We start from the raw sequence: 15,604 nt of genomic DNA on the forward strand, positions 1-15,604 counted from the left end.
CAGAACATGGGTCAGTGATGATGATTCTGAGCTGCTGAATTAACCATATCTGGAGCCACTAATCCCTGGGTCTTCTAGGTAAATCTTATTGTATAAAATAATTTGGAACAAGTTTTTTGTTTCTTGCCACTAAAGAAATTCTGGCTGATATAATGAGTGACATGCTGCAGCCTGCTCATATTGGTTCAGGACAGCCAGTTCTATACATGTCTTCCCCACCCCCATTCAGTGATACTGCACTGACAGCTTCAAATCAGCCATGGTAAGAAGATGTACACTATTTAATCTTTATTGAAGTATAGAGAAGACTGGAATAGGAACATTCAGTGCTGGTAGTTAAAATGAGCAGAAATTGGTAAGCACCATTTTTCTTTCAGAGGTCCAGTTGCTACACATTTACCAGCAAACCACTGGATACAACTCTATTTCAAAGTTTTCTTTTCATCAGATCTACCTTTTTATTCCCATAAAAGTTAATAATAATAAATAAGTTATTAAAATAAGAATTTTACCAACAAAATACCATATATATCTGGGTTTCCAATAAGACCTTATTAGAAAAAAAATCTGCCGTATTTATTTCTATAAAAGAATATTTCAGAATATGGAAAACTACTGACATTGTAAGTTTTTTTAAAAAAGAAACTGACTATGAAACAGTACACACAGTAGGAGAATCTATTTCAATGAACAGATAATAGGACTGCTGAGCTAAACACCAATATGTTCACAATGTTATCTCTGGGTAGTAACATCACAAATGATTCTTATATTTTTGCATGTTCTTTCCCTTGATTTTTAATGATGAACATGCAAACTTATTAAGAGTAATAAAGAAAAATACAATTTGTATTTTCAAAAGGAAGAAAAGTAAAATACAGTAATTTTTGTCCATGAGCACAAAAAGACACTTTTTTTCCTTCCATTTTATCTAAGAAGAACCTATGCAATTCCTTGCAGGTAGGAAGGTAGCACTAATTCTTAACTGGGTGATTCTTTGTTGCTATTTATAATACAAAGTTATAAACTTGTTCTCTACCTCAAGAAAATGTAGTCATAAATTGACTTACCATATGCATTATAAGAAAAGTGCTGTATTCTTCACACATAATTGCTTTGAAAATAATGTGATCTGATTCATGAAATTGCATAACCTCTACTCCTAAAGAGGATATAGTAAAGTGAAGTAGTACTTGACCAAGAGTTAGAAGATTTGGTTTCTGGTTCTAGAGTTAAACCTTATTAGCCATGTGACCTCTGGCAAGGAGCAATCTCTCTGAACCTAAATCTTCTCATGTGTTAAATGGAGGCTAATAACACCCATTCCTCTTGACAGGATGAAATAAAGTATATGAAGACTATCAAATGAAAGATGGATTAAAAGCACTGCTTCATTACATAAACATTGTAAGTCTTATAACAACTGTATTTTGTTCCATTTTGATACAAAAAAACAGCTTTATAATCAGGAAGTTATGATGCCAGTTTCTCTGGTAACAGGTTAATTTGCTCAGTGCTTTGAAGATCTTTGTATCAAAAAAATTTTAAAAATATTTTCTTTACTGCTTTACTCTTTTAAATTTACCTCAAAAAATCCAAGGATGATGTCAACAGACTAGCATTACCACAACATGACACTAGAAAAGCCAAGGAAGCTATAGATTGATTTCAGTAAGAAATATGGCTGTAAAAGAAACTACCATCAGAGTGAACAGGCAATCTACAGAATGGGAGAAAATTTTTGCAATCTACCCATCTGACAACAGGATAATATCCAAAATCTACAAAGAACTTAAACAAATTTACAAGAAAAAATCAAACAACTCCATGAAAAAGTGGGCAAAGGATATGAACAGACGCTTTTCAAAAGACATTTATGCAGCCAACAGACACATGAAAAAAAGCTCATCACCACTGGTCATCAGAGAAATGCAAATCAAAACCACAATGAGATACCATCTCTCACCAGTTAGAATGGCGATCATTAAAAAGTCAGGAAACAACAGGTGGTGGAGAGGATGTGGAGAAATAGGAACACTTTTACACTGTTGGTGGGAGTGTAAACTAGTTCAACCATTGGGGAAGACAGGGTGGCAATTCCTCAAGGATCTAGAACTAGAAATACCATTTGACCAAGTGATCCCATTACTGGGGATATACCCAAAGGATTATAAATCATGCTACTATAAAGACACATGCACACGTATGTTTACTGAGGCACTATTCACAATAGCAAAGACTTGGAACCAACCCAAATGTCCATCAATGATAGACTGGATTAAGAAAATGTGGAACATATACACCATGGAATACTACGCAGCCATAAAAAAGGATGAGTTCATGTCCTTTGTAGGGACATGGATGAAGCTGGAAATCATCATTCTCAGCAAACTATTGCAAGGACAGAAAACCAAACACCTCATGTTCTCACTCATAGGTGGGAACTGAACAATGAGAACACTTGGACACAGGGTGGGGAACATCACACACCGGGGCCTGTCGTGGGGTGGGGGGATGGGTGAGGGATAGCATGAGAAGAAATACCTAATCTAAATGATGAGTTAATGGGTGCAGCACACCAACATGGCACACGTATACATATGTAACAAAGCTGCACGTTGTGCACATGTACCCTAGAACTTAAAGTATAATAAAAAAAATACTGCTGTAAAAGCCCTGAATAAAATATTAGCAAGTAGAGTCATCAATAGAACAATTTTTTTTGTTTGTTTTAAAAGGACAACATATTTTAACCAAGTAAAAATCATCCTATTTTTTAAGGATAAATTAATATTAGAATATCTACTAATTTACTGTATTAGAGCAAAGGTGAAAAACTTAAAAGTATCTCAATAAATGACCCAAAATTATGTGAATAAAATAAACAATCACTCCCATATAAATACTCCTAATATTCAAACATATTTTAAGAAACAATCATTCCCAAATAAATAATTCCTAATAAAGTAAGAAAAAGGTAAAACTGTTATTTGCAGGTGATAATGAAACAGACAAGAAAGGGGGCTGAAAAACTATTAGAAACAATAAATGTAGTATACAACTGATTTACAAAATTAATTCAAAAATTAAGTTTGCCCACATACAACCAATTAGGTAGAAAACATAATGAGGGAAAAGATTTAATTTATATCTGCAACCAAATAAAAGTAAATCTGGGTAAAAACAACAAAAATTATAAAGGCCTCTATGAAGAAAACTGTAATCTCTATTGAAGGATAGAGAAGACTGAAATAGGAACATTCAGTGCTGGTAGTTAAAATGAACAGGAGGAGGAAGTGCAGAAAAAAAGGAGGAAGATGAGAGCAACTTTACCAGTCAGGTTCCCAGCAGAAAACTGATGACAAACTCAAGGAGGTAACTGAAGAGAACTTCACGGAGGGACTGTTAACTGAGGTCTGACCAGGGTGCAGCACCCAGGGGCTAGCAATAGTGGAAAGCTGTTACTACTGAACCCTAGTGAAGACTTTCACTGTGGGAGAGAAGACGAGAAGTGTGGTCTTAGGTAAACAAACATAGCCCTCCAAGGGGAAAAGCTGGGAAATGTACCCTAAACTCTCTCTCCTCCCACCCGCCCATCTCCTGCTAGGCCTCCCATTGGCCAACCCAACCAGAAGCCAGATGGCAAGAGAGGCTAGATGATTCCACAGAGGTTAGCCTCTTTTGGCAGAGAGCAAGATGAAGAGTAGAGAATATATTCGAAAGAGCAAAAGGAACATCTAGCACAGCAGCTATTCTCCTTTGACTGTTTATGCCAGGCACTGCTCTAAGCACCTTATTTGGATTAATTCTTTTAATTCTCACATGGTCTAACAATGCCAATTAACCCTAAACTACAAATTCAAACAATTCCAGTAAAAATATTTGTTGTGTAGTTAGAGGGAAGAAGGGAGTTTTTGACAAATGATAGATTCTTCTAGAATAATAAACATACATGCAAGATCAGGGAGGGGGAAAAAGAAAAACAGTCCTATCAAATACAAAACTAAATTATTAAACTATTAATTTAAATGGTTTGATACTGGAACATCAATAGACAGATCAATGGAAAAGAATAGAAAGTCCAGGCCAGGTGCAGTGGCTCACACCTGTAATCCCAGCACTTTGGGAGGCCAAGGCAGGTGGATCACTTGATCCCAGGAGTTGGAGACCAGCCTGGGCAACATGGCAAAACCCCATCTCTACAAAAAATACAAAAAATTAGCCAGGTGAGTGGCATGCACCAGTGGTCCCAGCTACTCAGGGGTCTGAGGTGGGAGGATCGTTTGAACTCAGGAGGTGGAGGTTGCAGTGAGCCAAGAATGCACCACTGCACTCCAGCCTGAGTGACAGAGCGAGATCCTGTTTCAAAAACAGAAAAAAAAAAAAAAGAAAGTCCAGGAATAGAACAAAATACATGCACAAGAATTTCACATGTGATAGAGGTAGTGTTTCAAATAAATGGAGAAAAGATGCAGTATTTAATAAATGATTTCGGAGAAACTGGCTAGTAAGTAGAGGAGGAAAGGCTAAATTACTGCCTTATTCCTTATACCACAATAAATTCCAGATGAAGCAAAGATCAGAACATGAGAAACAAACTGTGGAAGCAGATTCATAAAGAATAATGTAAAATAACTGTATAAGGACACAACAATGAAAGTATTATCTTAAAGCAGAAAAGATAATATTCTAAGCATGATATAGCACCAGAAGCCTTAAAAGGGGGAAAAATATGACACATTTAATTAAATAAAACCACCACACACAAAAAATCTACCATAAAAAGTCAGATAAAGAGATAGGAGATCAGATAAAATACTGGTAATATTGTAATAAAATCTCATTTTTCTTATATTACTCTTGCAACAAGATAATGACCAGATATATATTTTTGAAAAATAGAAATGCTATTAACATAAAAACATGCAGAGCATCACTTTTAATAGAAGCAAAACAAACCTAATGAGATAGCTTCTTATTTTAACCATCACACTGGCAAGGATTAGAAAGACTGATAATACCTCACTGCCAGTAAGGGTATGGAGATAACGAGAAAGAAACAACAGATACCCTGCATTATTGAAAGGCTCACTAGCCAACTCAGGAACCAAACACATTAGAATAAATTTTCAAATGAACCTTCATTATCTGGACTGTCCCTACACTTGCTCAGGAACTAAACAGATTTGGATAACACCATATCCCTTACCATTTGAACTCACTGTGCTAATTCAAGAAAAGGAAAATATTTGGACAGGGTAGGCGCTGTGAAAAATACAAATAAAAATACAAAACATACAGTTTTGTAGTGAGAATGTAAGTTAGCATAATCCTTTCAGAGATATCAAAGTTATAAATGCACACAGCTTCTGACCCAAGTTCTACCACTTCTAGAAATGAATGTCACAGATATATTAGCATAGGAATGTAAATATGTATGCACAGGATATTTACTGCAACACTGTTTGAAACACTATTAAAAAAAAACACACACACACAAGAAACCCAACAACCAAAAAACTTAACTAATGAAGCATCTTCATTAGTAGTGACCTGATTAAATTACAGTCCATTTACAGAAAGTTATGAAATCCTAGTTTTTCAAAGATGATTGGTATGTACTGGGAAAAGACCATTTAGTGAATCTTCTTAGACCAGGAACCAAAATGTAATGTAAATATTGAAAATGATAGTTGATTTTCAAATTTTGACTTGAAAAATGAGATAAAAATACACAAGTTTAAATTATTTTATATTTGACAAAATTTAAGTTATAATTTCAACTGCAAAATTCTTAGACTAAAAGAATGAATCAAGCACTGACTTTATTTTTTAGTGTAATCTTTTTGACAAAATTGTACAATAACACTATTGGATATCCTTCATGTTTTTCTCTTACGGGACAATTACAAAGAAGATATTCTTGCAAAAATTCTGAAGGGTTCCATCCATTTTCCTACGGTCGTCAAATCAGGCTTCCTTACAGCATCTATTATATCATCAACCTTGATAATTTTCTCTACTTCAACTGTCAATAGCTTTGAGTTCTTTAATATCACACCCACGAACTTCACAGACACCTGCATATTTTGCAAGATGACCAATTTCAGTTTGCAAATGATTTTATTCTCTTTTATTAAAATTGTTAATAAATGGTCAGGGCAACATTTGAGTGGAAACTAATTTTAAAAGTGGTGTTTTCATTACTGAATTTTTTTTTCTGAAGACCTTGGCTTACATAACCAATGTAGTAACACAGATGCTAAGCAGGTGATTAAATGAAAATGACCTATTATACTGATATAAAGATGTTCAAGATACACTTATTTATAGAACAATATGTAGTATGATTCCATTTGCTTAAAAAGGACTTTCATATGTGTATATATAATACATACATATATGTATGAAGATATCTATCTTTATATGTGAACAGATTTTCAGAAAAAGCATTCAGGAAACTATAAACATTGCTTAACTCTGGGGAACTGCTATGAAGAGGTTTCCTTTAATTGTATTTTATATCCTTCTAAATTATTTATTTTTGGCCAGGTGCAGTGGCTCATGCCTATAATCTCAGCACTTTTGGGAGGCCAAGAAGGACAGATCACCTGAGGTCAGGAGATCGAGACCAGCCTGACCAACATGTAATCCCAGCACTTTTGGGAGGCCAAGGAGGATGGATCACCTGAGGTAAGGAGTTCAAGACCAGCCTGGCCAACACAGTGAAACCCCGTTTCTACTAAAATACAAAAATTAGCTGGGTGTGGTGGCAGGCACCTGTAAACCCAGCTACTCGGGAAGCTGAGGCAGGAGAACTGCTTGAAACCAGGAGGCAGAGAGGTTGCAATGAACTGACATCGCATCACTGCACTTCAGCCTGGGTGACAGAGACTCCATCTCAAAAAAAAAAAAAATTAAATTTGCTACAAAGAAGTAATAATACACATTTACAATGATGCTGACAACAATATTTATAATAATGTATTTACAGTAATGGTATGTTGATGATATAATTAGGTTTTAAATTAAATACATAGTAATGATAGATAATCTATGATCCCAGCTTTCAGGAGTTTAAACTAAGCCCCAACTTGTAAGAGCCATTAAATTTAGAAATCTCAAATACTAATTAGTTAAACCATTTAAATTACATTCTTATGCAACGCTCAATGCAAGGCTCAATTACCCTAGCAGTTTTTTTCAAATCTAATTACTTCAGACAGAAAACCTTTGTTTACCTCTTTACACTTTAGAGACAGGATCTGGTCTCTGATTACCAAGTTGTGAAATAAAATCTGAGATTTAAGCAATAGGCAAAAGATAAGTAAAACTAACTCCCAATCATGACACAAAAAATATCTGTGCTCACTGAAGCAACTTTAACTGTTCTAAAACCTCTCCCAAGAAAAAAGAGAGATGTGTTCATTTTATACTAAAATTTCAATAAGTGTCAAAATCAAAATGATTTTGATTCTCAAAGTGTGCTACAGGGAGACCCAATACCTTTTCAAAGGGTCTTAGAATTATACATTGTTAAAAGATCTCTTGACAGAATAATGGATTTTAATGTAACAGTACAAAATATTCATTGATATGGTTTCAGATCCCATGTTGTAACTAACTTTTACAAAACTATCACTTCTTGAGTTTTACTGTCGTATCACAGAATATTCACCATTATATGAAAAGGCTTCTAAAATATACCTCCAACTACATCTTAGTGGGGCCTGATTTTCTTCACTTACTTCAGCCAAAGCAACACACAGCCAAAGCAACCAAGCAACACAACAAAGCAACAAATTCAATGCAAAGTCAAAAGTGAAATCCAGCTGTCTTCTATTAAGGTAGACCTTAATGAGATTTGAGAATGTAAAGCAATGCCACTCTCCTACTTCACTTTGGAAAATACATATTTTCATTTAAAACATGTTATTTATGTTAACATGTAATTGGTATTTCTTGTGAATGAATAATATTTAGCTCTTTTCTCAGTTTTAATTTCTAATACAATAAATATCACTATATAAAATCCACATAAACAAAACTCTTTCAAGTTCTGAGAATAATAAAAGTGGAAAGGAATCCTGAAACAAAAAGTTTTGAGAATCATTATCACAGTCTATTCTATGAATCAAAAGGCAAAGAGGTGAAAGCAATTTGCTTACAACTAGGACGAACGTGCAGAAGGTGAATGTTAGATACTAAATTTGCTTTTTAGATAGAATTCAATGCTTTTTAAAGAGATGAGAAAAAATATATTTATAGTCTTCTATATTAACCTACATATTGACATTTCCAGTGCTCTTCATTTCTTCCTGTGGATTTGAGTTTCCATCTGGTGTCATTTCCTATCAACCTAAAGAACTTAATCTTTTAGTATTTCTTATAACGTAGGTCTGATAGCTACAAATTCCGTCTTTGTGTAGGAATGTATTTATTTCACCTTCATTTTTGAAGGTTAGTTTTGCTAAATATAGACTTCTTCACAGACAGTTTTCTTCTTCCAGCACTTTGAATATGTCACCCCACTGCCTTGGGCCTCCACCAATACTGATGAGAAAGCAGCCGTTAGTCATTGCTGATGCTTCCCTCTGTGTAGTGAGTTGATTTTCTCTTGCTGCTTTCAAGATATTCTCTTTGTCTTTCAGGAGTTTGACTACGTCTAGGCATGGGTCTCTTTGTATTAATCCTAGTCACATTCACTGACCTTCTGGATGTGTAATTTAATGTTTTTCATCAAATATGTGAAGTTGTCCAAAAGGTCATTTTTCTGACCCTTTCTCCTTTTAAGACTCTCATTACACATATGTTGTACCCTTAATGATTTTTACAGATTTCTGAGGTTCTGTTCAATTTTCTTCCATCCTTTTCCTGTTTTCAAGATTGAATAATTTCTACTGGTCTGTTGTCCAAGTTCATGGATTCATTTTCTTGTCATCTCAAATCTGCTATGAACCCCTCCAGTGAATTTTTAATTTCAGATATTGTATTCTTCAACTCTAGAATTTCCATTTGATTTTTAAAACTTTTAACTTTGCAATAAATTATTTACAGAAAAGTTGCAAAGATAGTACAGAGTGTTCCTATATATGCTTCCCTAATGTCAACATTTTCTCCTAATGCTAATTAATATCTTACATAACTGTGTTATACTTACATATCATATACATATATAGACATACATCTACAAATAAACATGTCTCTATATAACACATTTACATTAACACACATAATAATGGAGGTGTCTTACATAACCATGGTACATTTGTCAGAAATAACAAATTTCCATTGGTGCAACAAAACAAACTAAAATATAGACTTTATTTAAATGTCACCAGTTTTTCTATTGTTATTTTCTTGTCCAGAATTCAATACACAATACCACATTGCATTTAGTCATCATGTCTCTTTGATCTCCTCTGACCTGTAATAATTTCTCAATTTTTCCTTGTTTTCCATGACCTTGACAGGTTTGATGAGTACTGGTCAGGTGCTCTTATGGAATAACCCTGAGTTTGGCTTTATCTGTTGTTTTCTCATGATTAGACTCAGGTTATAGGTTTTAGGGGAGAACACTACAGAGGTGAAGTCCCTCTCATCATATCTCATATCAAGGAGTGGTTTTTTTGTTATTAAAAAAATAATTTCTATATTCTTGTTGAGAATCTCAATTTGTTGACATTGTTATACTTTAAATATTATTTCCTTTTGTTCTTTTCACATATTTATAGTAGTTTAAGTCTTTACTAAATCCAGTATTTGGGGACAGAGACAATTTCTACTGACTTTTTTTTCCTTGTGTATGCATCACCCTGTTTCTTTACATGTCTTATAATTTTTTTTGTTGTTAAATCTAGGGATTTTAGATAATGTAGCAACACAGAATTCTGACTGTTTTCCCCATTAAAGGTAATGTTGCCATTTTGTTTCTTTTTTGTTTAGCATCATGATCACGACAAATATGTGAAATCTGTCTCCTCTATGGTACACAATCATTGATATCTCTGCTCAGTTTTTTTCTTAAATATACTTTCATTTTTTATTTTTTAAGCCTGCCTCCCTAGGAGTTGTCCCTCTGCACAATTTAGTAGTCACTGTGACACTGAACAGAGATTGTGTTCAAATACCTCAAGATAGCAAGGCTTCCATCTCTGTTCATGGGCATATGTGTGGGAAGGGAAGTGCATTCAAAGTTCAGTCTGTTTTCAAGTTTGCTCTGAGTTGAACTTCCCATAGGGAGAAATTTCAAGTCTCCTATGTACAAGCATGTACCTTTGGAACCAGCCAAAAGTATGTGAATACCTTAGGCTTTCTAAGGTCTCTGTTGTGCATATGCACAGCCTCATCCAGGAATATTCTTGCCCCAAACACTACTGAATCTTCAGGCTATTTGAGCTGAGCCCCTGGTCTTCCCTTATACTTCTGGAAATTCATATTCACAACATTACCTACCACTCCAAAGAACTAAGCCCCCTTCAAACTGAGGTCCTTATGCCCTGCTTCTCACTGGCAGTACCTCCATGTTAACCAAGCTGGGGCAGAATTGGGGGAATGTGAGTAGCCTCAAGCTAGAATGGCCACTGATTCCCACTGTTCTCGCTCCAAATTCAAGAGCGTAACATTTTTCAAAGTTTTATACAATTGGCCTGTAGTCAATCTCCAGAGCACTGAAATGGCTGCTTTAGAAAAGTAATGTAATGTTGGGTGTAGTGGCTCATGTCTGTTATGCCAGCAACTTTGGGAGGCCAAGGTAAGGACTGGAGCCCAGGAGTTCAAGACCAGCCTGGGCAACATAGTGAGACACTGTCTCTACAAAAAAATATATTTTAAGTTACCTGGGTGTGGTGGCACATGCCTGTGATCCCAGCTGCTCTGAGGCTGAGGAGGAAGGATCACTTAAGTACGGAAGTTCAGGGCTGCAGTGAGCCCTGCCCACACCACTGCACTCCAGCCTGGGTGACGAGAATGAGACCTTGTCTCAAAAAAAAAAAAATTTTTTAAGAAATAAAAATTCTACTGAAATGTTCATATTGTTTGGACCAATCATTCCACTTCTATAAAAACCATCCTTAAAGAAATAACATCAAAATATAGAGAAAACTGTAATTAGCATGTCCTTACAAAGTTATTGCTAACAGCAAGAAATTTAAAGCATGTAAGTATTTAGCAGAGTTAGATATTAATAAAACCATGGTACACACATCTGATACATTACATAATCCTTAAAAGTTAAAATTACAAAAATTATTCCATTGTAAACTTCTTAATTCTTCCCATTGACAAAAGTTAGTAAGATTAATTTTATTCAAGTTGTGGCACAATACTAGTTGTCTCCCAAAACATCTATTCTCATATACTTCCTGAGCATATAATCAGCCACACAGGCTCCATTTCCCAGCCTCCCTAATAGGTAGGCATAGCCATGTCACTACGTTCTCACCAATGATGCAATGTGAGTGAAAGAAACAGCACAACTTCCTGCTCACCTCCTCAATGGCAAACTGTACTGAATTTCCTCTTTCTCCTCCCCACAGGCTGAAGTGTGAAACTGCACAACCACGACAAGTGGATCCCTGTATTACTTCATGGAGCAGAATAGAATATCTCCACCTATTACATGACAGCAAAATAAAATGTTATCTTATTACGAAGACTAAGTAACCACAAAAATCCACATTTTAAAAAGCATTACACAGCCAGGTGTGATGGCTCACACCTGTAATCCCAACACGTTGGGAGGCCGAGGCAGGCAGATCACTTGAGGCCAGGGGTTCAAGACCAGCCTAGCCAACATGGCGAAACCCTGTCTCTACTAAAAATACAAAAATTAGCGGGACATGGTGGCACATGCTGGTAGTTCCAGCTACTCAAGAGGCTGGGGTGGGAGGATTGCTTGAGCCCAGGAGGTGGAGGTTGCTGTGAGCCGAGATAATGCCACTTCACTCCAGCCTGGACGACAGAGTGAGACCCTGATTCCAAAAAAGAAAAAAGAAATTATATCCCCCAAAGCTATAAAATTAAATGTACCAAATGATCAAAACTACCTTAAAATATGTATATAAAACATAGGAAATACATAAAAATAATATTTGGTGGTAGAATTATTAATTATTCTTTATCAGACTTTCAGTAATATTGTTTAAATTACTTGGACAATTTTAAAAGTTGAAATTCTTTTTGTTTGTTTTTTGAGATGGAGTCTCGCTCTGTTGCCCAGGCTGTAGTGCAGTGGCACAATCTTGACTCACTGCAACCTCTGCCTCCCAGGTTCAAGAGATTCTCCTGCCTCAGCCTCTCAAGTAGCTGGGACTACAGGCGACCAACACCAAGCCCGGCTAATTTTTGTATTTTTTGTAGAGACAGGGTTTCACCATGTTGGCCAGGGTGGTCTCGAACTCCTGACCTCAGGTGATCCACCCGCCTCGGCCTCCCAAAGTGTTGGGATCACAGGCGTGAGCCACCACCTCTGGCCGAAATTGTTGACTTAAACAACTGAGGATATAAATAGTAAAACAGTGAAAAGCAGTTCCAAAACAGATTTAAGAAATTTTTATCCTACTGACTTTCCTATTATAAAACGTGGGTCCTCTGGCCAATATTCCAAATCCAAGGTGCTTGGTCTGCAACCCAGCGTCATTTCCATTCTTTAATAAGAATTATCTACTCATATTTCTCAAGGACACTAGCTAGTAGCCTTAACCAGTAAGACTAACTCCATATAACTAAACAAGCCTTTTCGACTTTTTCTTTTTTAAAAAAACCTTTTTTGGCCGGGCATGGTAGCTCACGCCTGTAATCCCAGCACTTTGGGAGGCCGAGGTGGGCAGATCAGGAGGTCAGATCGAGACCATCCTGGCTAACGCGGTGAAGCCCCATCTCCACTAAAAATACAAAAAATTAGCTGGGCGTGGTGGCAGGGGCCTATAGTCCCAGCTACTTGGGAGGCTGAGGGAGGAGAATAGCGTGAACCCGGGGGGCGGGGCCTGCAGTGAGCCGAGATCGCGCCACTGCACTCCAGCAGCCTGGAGTGAGACTCCGTCTCAAAATAAATAAAATAAATAAATAAATAAATAAATGAAATAAAAAATAATAGAATTTTTAAAACCTTTTTTATTTGTATATGTTTTAGAGAAAATAATGCCTCAATGCAAGGAGACATGAGAAACAGACCTAAAAAGCTTTATGAAGCTTCCCTTAACCTAAAAATCAAAAGGATGAGCGCTGTTCCCACTGTGAAAAGCATAGCTTCTCATAAAATAGCAATTTAAGGTTAAAATTCCCTCCTCCCCAAACCAAGAAACTAAAACAGCCCAACCCAAAGAAAGCAAAATAAATGTAAAAACTTTGCCATCCTCTCATATTTGAAACTATATAATCCCTCTAAAAATATAGCCAATTTATACAGTATCTTGAGGTTCCCCAAAACAATTGTTTTGAAGGGGAAGAAATGTGTATAACCCTGTAATATATTGCTACTGCAAATCGGTCTAATTATATAAGTGGTACCCCTGACTCCCTAGCAATATGTACCGTAAATGTCCATTTTTAGAGCTGTGCTGTCCAGTGAGAATCACTAGCCATCTGTAGCTATAGCATACTTGAAATGGTGATAGTCAGAATCAACATGTGCTCCCAGCAGACAACACACACAGACTTTTGAAGACTTATTATCTAAAAACTATAAAATATATACCTTTGTAATTTTGATTACATGTTAAATTGATAAAATTTTACACGCAGTGAGTTAAATAAAATTAATTTCATCTGTTTCATTTTACTTTTTAAAATATGGCTACAACAAAATTAAAAATTACATATGTGGCTCACAGTATATTTCTACTGGACACCAATGGTGTCATACCTGAATGAGTGATACAGTTTCTAATAGGCAGAATTTCACAACCATTGCCTTTTGGCTTAGTACTCTCTAGTTGCATACTTTTATGTTGAAAACAAAAAGGGTATGTTGACCTGGGGTTATGTCCCACAGATTACTAAAGATAAGGGCTGCCTACAGTCATCCCACTACTCAACAGGGACCAATCTGTTAGAATAAACAAGGCCCCAGGAGAAATCCAGAGACCTCTGTAAAGTCTTCAAGGGCTGGAAAACTGCCCCTCATTCTGACCTTGCTGTCCATCAGCTTATATGAGAGACTGTGAATGCTATACCACCACTTCAAGAAGCTCTCCAGAAAACCTTTGTCATCCTAAGAAAAAACAGTAGCCACCTTGAGATGGCATATGGTACTTCAGAACAGAAATGACTGAATGCCATGGCAGAGAAAGGGGTGGCATTGTGGGAAGGAGAAAAAAGGAGGAAGTGTGGGTAGAGCGGACAGCTGGACTCTCTGTAGGACTAGGTCACTGACAGGACTTGGTAACGGTTTGATTCACTTTCTACGTTTGCTGAATACCTACTTTGCGTGAAGCACTGGGCTTACGAAAGTGAAATAAACAGTATCCACTCTTAAGAATCACATATTCTAACCAAACATACTGAAATCAGAACAGAGCAGTGGACAAGGTCAGCTGTGCTAAGAGTTAATCCTAGGCTGTAACCTTAAAGACTGAAACCAGAGTTCGTTAATAAAGTCAAATAAATCAGTAGAGAAAAAGCTGAGGGCAACTGGACTCAGGAAGCAAAGAAAGTTATGGATACATGGTATCCTAGGGGTATGATGAGTGCACTTCAAGAACCCTTTGAAGTGTTACAAACATTTCTACACAGGCTCCCCCACTCCCATGTTTGGAGGAGGTGGAAATAATGCATAGTAATTAACAGATTATCTGAGGCAGTAGTCTCCAAAATTTTAATGTATTTATTATCTTATCTATCTCATTATCTATTATCTATCTATATATACATACACAAACACTCTATGGAAAATAAATAAAACTAGGATCAAAAAAATTAAAGTTAAAAATAAATACAAGTAAAATCCTCAAGTTTCATTTTTCTATTTCCAGTGGTTCTTCTTGCACAGCCCACTTGAATCTTGCTCTAAGGTGTCCTAACATTAAAATAAAGACATTTAAAAATACCACTGATGGGGAGAGGAGGGTGGAAAACCTCTAGAAAATTTGAAAAACCACACCTCAAATAGAAATGAGCTGAGGCCAACCACAAAAATCCTTAAAGTCACTTCCAGAAAGGTTTTCTCCAAAAATGAATTTGGAGAATTTTCATTGTGAGACAAAGAAAACATTAAACTGAACAATGATGTTTCTACAGATTTCAGGTAATCTGTGTTCTGTTTTTACCTTCAAATTGTCCTCTTGTATGTTAATATTATTTAAAAATCCCTTTAAATGTTTCCAAGATATATAAATTCTCCTTAAAAACTTAAAAGTTTTAAAAAAGTAATCTGTCTAAAATGGGTCTTATTTTCTCTTTTTCTTACTATAACATCACAAAATTAAGAATACTTGATTTAGGGGGAGACTGTGTGGCAACTTCTTTAACCCTGAGAATGCTTCTGTAGTACATTCAGTTACATGCATAAAAAATTTTCCTCCCATTCCACATTCTTAGGTCTAGAAAAATATTTATCTTGTCACCTTTATCATATATTAAAAACATGAAGAGATAACTAGTCATT

At 35.9% G+C, this 15,604-nt stretch overlaps 1 protein-coding gene across 2 annotated transcripts in view; it reads right to left on the reverse strand.

Annotated features, from left to right (window-relative positions):
• Positions 1–15,604, reverse strand: part of PDE7A (phosphodiesterase 7A) — a 126,784-nt gene that overhangs the window by 92,476 nt on the left and 18,704 nt on the right. The window contains exon 2 of one of the 2 annotated variants that reach the window (XM_015454906.4): positions 11,490–11,613. The exons of the other annotated variant lie outside the window; for it this stretch is intronic. The gene's annotated coding sequence lies outside the window, so the exon portion shown is untranslated. The remainder of the gene's footprint in view (positions 1–11,489; positions 11,614–15,604) is intronic. 2 annotated transcript variants of the gene reach the window in all.

Source organism: Macaca fascicularis, chromosome 8 (genome assembly GCF_037993035.2).
Source record: "Macaca fascicularis isolate 582-1 chromosome 8, T2T-MFA8v1.1".
Classification (NCBI taxonomy): domain Eukaryota; kingdom Metazoa; phylum Chordata; class Mammalia; order Primates; family Cercopithecidae; genus Macaca; species Macaca fascicularis.